The sequence below is a fragment of the Camelus ferus genome, chromosome 4 (assembly GCF_009834535.1).
Source record: "Camelus ferus isolate YT-003-E chromosome 4, BCGSAC_Cfer_1.0, whole genome shotgun sequence".
Lineage (NCBI taxonomy): Eukaryota > Metazoa > Chordata > Mammalia > Artiodactyla > Camelidae > Camelus > Camelus ferus.
Genome location: NC_045699.1, coordinates 34,699,134 through 34,705,133, shown reverse-complemented (window position 1 = coordinate 34,705,133; position 6,000 = coordinate 34,699,134). Strand labels below are relative to the sequence as shown.

Below are 6,000 nucleotides of genomic sequence, written 5' to 3'. Positions count from 1 at the left end.
CTATCATTATAATCCAGTCATCACAAAGAAAAATATAGAGATCTCTACAGACAATCACATCACAAAATAAGCTGACTTTTAAAGATTAATATCGCTCAAACTCTAGTAATGGCCAGGACCAAAAACTAAATAATAATACACTATTAAACCTTAGTTACTGACACATTTTTCTTTCTTATGCACAAAGTTTGATTGGTCCTATCATTTTAATATAAAAAATAAATATCATTTTCTTATTCCTCACTCTGAGGATATCTGCCACTGTTTTATATTTATAATGGTATGGTTACGTATAAATATGAGGTCCAGGGTTCTCGATTTTTCAATTTTTTCTTTGCTTTTTCTTCTTTAGAAAAGTCAAATACGTTCACCATAAAAATTAAAAATAATCAAAAGGAAGAAAATAAAATCTCCCACAATCTCAAATTCTCTGAGGTAGAACTTAGCTTTTGTGACTTAATCCAGAAACAAAACGAGGTCATGGTTACTTAATTTCAGAAAGCAATATGAGATGAAGGTATACTAGCAGAGGAAATAGGGTTCTTTCCACTGAAAGGATATAACACTAAAAAATAACTGAGAACCTGAATTTCCAGAGAAACAGCCCAAAATTTCTCAACTGTTGGTGATACATGAGGTGAGTGGGAGTTAAGATATTTATTCCTAATTTTCAAGTAGACTTGAATTAAATGTCTGCCAAGATCCTTAATCAAAAGATTACTTGGTCATAAATAATAACTAGAGAAACAATTGAGAAACAATCAATGAGAATCAAATCATAGAATCTGAGAGTCAGAGAGCTCATAAAGATCTTTCTGTCTGTATCAGTGAGAATCAGAGTCCCCAGAGAATCAGAACCAATAGAAGACAGGCAGAAGGAGAGAGATGACAGAGACAGACTATGATGGACTATCTAACTTACCCATGTATCTATCTATCTCTATCTAAATACAGATCAATGAGGGAAGCTGGGAAAGCCCTGTGGAGCTATAGAGCAACATGCCAGCAGATCCTATGGTTGAAGCAGGGGTCTTAGTGCTGGTAGAATGTCATGAGATTTAGAATCAGAACTGTTTGCCTATAAGCTACAAAATCATGCTTATGTGTACATGTATAAGGTCAGCATACATATGTGCAGTACACAGTGAGATCTTTTAGGCATGAATTTAGGTCAAAGAAGGCCACCATATCCTTCTGAACCCAAGCAATAAAGGGCTGTTTCTACGGTTAACTAGTAGCAGCATTTTGGAACATCTTGACACCAGTTAAAAAATACTAGGTACAATCATATGACCCCTTCCTTCTTCTCCAGTTCCACCCTCCACCACTACCTCATTTGCAGAAGAATCTAAACTCTCTCTCATTTCATTTCAGTCAATAGCACATAATAAGATAAACAAGCATATTCAGCAAATGGCCATTATTCTTTTGTTAGTAGATACTGAATCAGAACCTTTTGTTAGTAGATACTGAATCAGAACCTTAACAGGACAAAAAAGAAAAAAATAAATAGTAGATACATTAAGATGCAGTACAAAGAAAGTAGTACTAAAATAAAAGTCATGAAGACACATCATGGACCCTGAAACATTACCTAATTAAAGTAAAGTTCAGCCTTAATTTTCTGGATAAAAAATTTGGCAAAAGTCACACTTTATTCCAAACCAGTTGCAGGGCTGGGAGGAGCCATTAACCTCTAAGGTGCTCCCCCTGAGGGACTGGTCATTTGACTCAGTCTTTGGCCCTACCTTTCTTTCCTGCTATCTTGTAGGCTGACTTCCAACACCTGTATTTAGACTCTAGCCAACACTCTGGCTTACCATTTTTTCACCTTTTCAAGTCAATGGCTTGGATTCCATTATAGAAACTCATTCTCATGCACATCCTGAAATCTGTCATTCCCCAGAGTTGTTCTACATCTGAAATTCCAATAAATTCCAGGACATCTCCTTTGCTTATTACCTCTAATACTTCTAGCTATCTCACGGCCTACTCACTACTGCTATGCTTGTTCTTTTTTTTTTGAAAATTCCCTGGACCTTTCAACTTCCTGCATTTGCTAGTCCATGCCTGAACTAATATTTTCCTTACTCAGCCTGATTATGTTCAGTTGACTCTTCACCATTATCCTCAGCTCACTTCTCCTTTGTCCCAAAGGCTCACATACCCTACAAACAGCCAGCCTTAGACCAATCTTCTAATACAATTTCTCTGAAACTTTTCCTTTATTTTTGTTCTTTGGGAGAAGGATAGGGACGAATTTAAGAGAAGGTATCTTTCACCAAAATTGCGGTGGGCCAAAATAAGCACCCAGCTTTAAGAGGTGGAGTTTTGAAGACATAGCTTGCCATTCTCTTTCATTTCTCTCCTTGGAAATGATTTCATAACTTCCTAATATTCTGTATTTATTCATTCATGTCTAGAGCTATGGGGGGGATAATTTGGATTCCCTTTAGACTACTTATAATGCTATCCTACTTTATGCAATATGAATTAAGCAAATATAAGAGACCATAATATAAAAATTTATAAAGTCTCAATTCATGCACAAAATTTTAAATAATATGAATCCAAATATTTCAAGATTTCTTCAGGAATTGCATGATTGTAATGGTGGTAGCCTGAGTGAATGGTGAAACTGTATTTATGCTAAGGCCACATAGTGAAGTCTCTAGCAAGTAAAAAGTATTCTCCTTCTTTGTCAGTATTTTACGAATCACACATTTGTTTATGTGCATGGTAACTTCTAAGAGTTCAGTCACTATTCTGCTGTTATTAAACCATTTACTGTCATTATAATTTAAAATATTTTGTACTCTATAACAATGTAATGCAAGTATTCATTAAATTGGGGTGCTAGAAGTAGTGCTAAAACATTTTTTAGTGCAAAGTCAATTATTTTGGCGTGGAACTTAAAAGTGGATGAATAAAACTCTAAATGTAAGCCGAACAACTGCCATTGCATACTGAATGCTGTGCTGTTAATGTGGAAACAGGCAATATGAGAAATACTAGAAATAATGCTGAAAAAGTAAAAAGTATGAATATATAACACAATAGCTAAAGATTTATGCACCCTGAGAATGCATGACACATTTTTATATATATGCCTATGGGGAAATTAGTCCTTTGAATTTTGTGAGTTTTTAATTATGTGTCCTGCAACTTCCTTTTGTTCAGAGATGGAGCCAAATCCATGTATATGAGGAAATGAGCCTGAATTGCATTTTTAAAATATATTTGTTTCTTTGTGGTTTTTCTGATTATAAGCCCACCATGCTTGCTGCATTGGAAAATGCTAAAAAGTATAAAGATTAAGAAAATCACCTAGACTTTTACCATTCAATGAGCAACTTCACTAGCATTTTGACAGTTTCTTCAGGGTTTTTTTTCCCTCTATATTTTTACAGTTTAGATAAAATATACATACAATTTTGTATCTTAATGTTTTTCTTGACCTTAAGTAAGAAGATTTAGCAAAACACTAAGAACTATCCATGGACTTTACAAAGGCTATAACGTATCTCATCATGTGATTATGACTTATTAATAAGTATTGTCAGAGAGGAAAAAGACTTCACACTTCTAGGTTCTTCTGGCTAGAATTAAAGAATTAAATTGATATGAGACAGATAACCAGAGAAAATCTAATTTAATTTCATACATACAGGAACCCCCATATACACAAGAGGTTTAAAGACAGAAAGGTAAAATGAGGTATATATATCAGACTGAGCTAAGGAATGGGATAGGGGCCTGGGGCTTCCAAGGATAGGAGGGTTCACAGAACGGTAAGAAGAGCAGATATTTGGCAATTAGACGTTTGTCTTGCCATATAGATGAGGCCACTTAGCTAAAATATATCTCCAGTAATAACTTTTTTTTCCTGGGAAAAAGTTCCAATTTAAATTCTTCTAGGTAGATAAGGGAAAGGCAGCAGTTTATCTTGAACCCACAGAGTCTCAATTGCTTTTAGCTCAAAATACTCCTCATGTAGGAGTAACACATTTTGGGGAGGCTCATTCTGAACCCCTACAGTACTACACCTTATGTTAAAACACTAGGTACTTTCCAAGTTTTGCCATAATAAATAATTCAGTCATGAGTATCTCTGGATATAAATTTTATCTCTAGTTTGAATTATTTTTCTTTGGGGAAACTTCTTAGGAGAATTATTAGATCAAATAGTATTTTGATTCATATAGCCAAATTCCTTTTCAGAAAGACTAAAACAATTTACAATATTTCTGGCAATAGAAAAAAGTAGCCATTTCACGCCATCTTCACTCCACTGAGTATTATCATTTTTTAAAGTATTGCCAATTTTATTAGCAAAAAGGTTACGGTTTTAATTCATATATTTTATTATACGTAAATTGGGATTTTCCCTATATTTATCAGCTAGTTAACAATAATAATTTCCTGCTTGTGAATTGTCTTTATATGGCCTTTGCTCATTTCCCTAGAGTTTTTAACATTTTTCCTGCCAATAGGTCTGAGTACTTTATATATTAAGCATATTAATCTATAAGCTATCATATTTGATTTTTTAATGGCTTGAATGCTTTTTTTCCACGTAAATATCTTATATGCCTTTATTTACTTAAATTTAAACTTCTCACTTATTAAAATAGAACAAGGTTTTCAAAAGCAAAAACCCTTGGCTCTCGATTTCCTTTTTTTTTTTAGCTTGAATGCTTTTCTTTTTTAATGAGAAAAAAGAAATGAGTACAACATATGATGAAGGTAGTACCATGAATCCTTTATTTCCCTAAACTGTTTATGCCACTGTTTCAAAAAAGCTTTTGATTATTCTCATCTGTTTATATTTTCAAATAATTCTTAGAATCTTTGAGTTCTGATAGAAACAAAATCTATTGGGATTTTTATTGTAATTATATTAAATTTATAAATTTAATTTATAATTTAGTTTTCCAGTCCCCTCAAATGGTAGTTATTTCCTTGTATTGGAAAATTCTCTCTGTTACATTTGGGTGTATATTTATTTTTTAAAAAAACTTAATGCCTTCAAATTATAATTTATTATTGTCTTCTTGGAATCTCTTATGGTTTTCAGTCATTTGGCACTTGGACCTGCAGTCCAGGCTCACTAGGCTGGATGTCCAAGATGGCTCCTTCACTCATAAGTTAAGCTCATCAGTGTTCCTCCTCATGGCCTCTCCCTCCAGCAGAGTAGACTAGATTTCCTGCATAGTGGTTCAGGGCTCCAAGAGTTAGAAGCAGTCTTCGTAAAGCTAGCCTAGATTTGGCATGGGGCTACTTTTGCCATGTTCTATTCTTCAAATTTGTCACTGGACAGACCAGATTCAAAAGATGAAGGAACATTCACCTCTTGCCGGAGAAGTGGCCTGTCCAACATCTTTGAAGACAAACTACTACATCTTCTTTATTGATCTTTATTTGATCTGGAATTTTACTCAGTAAAGTATTTTAAATTTGTGTTGCTATAGTAATTTTTATGCTTTTTCTTTTACAGTTTACTAAGCAGTTATTAATAATATTAAGGAAAGATACTATCTTTGATATACTTATTCTGTATTCAGTCACCTTACTAAATGGTCTTATTCATTCTAATTACTTCTCATTTTAACATGTTGGTTCTCCTGAGAAGATAATCATACTATCTGTAAATAAATACTTTTTTCCTTGTTTTTCAATAATTAAGTCTCTTATCTATTGCACTGGTTAAGACTTTCAGAACCCGAGTAATAGGAAGCAGCCTTGTTTTGTTTTCATTGTATAATTTTTTAAGTACAAGTATATTGAAGCTGTAAACTGGACATGTTTTATCAACATACATATTTCCCAGAGCTAAATTAAACCACTATTTTCATGTGCTGATGCAATACAAATGAATAGAAAGGTAGGTTTTTATTCAAGATAAACTGAATTTAGAGAGCAGGTCAATAAAACAAGATGAGGAAGAAAGTATTTTGGACAATGCAATATTTTCTCCCTGATATCTATAAACTAATTCCC

The 6,000-nt window shown here is 33.5% G+C and overlaps 1 protein-coding gene across 10 annotated transcripts in view; it reads right to left on the bottom strand.

Moving 5' to 3' along the window:
• The window catches only part of C4H9orf135 (chromosome 4 C9orf135 homolog), a 240,842-nt gene that overhangs the window by 139,434 nt on the left and 95,408 nt on the right, over positions 1 to 6,000 (bottom strand). The gene's annotated exons all lie outside the window — the stretch shown is intronic.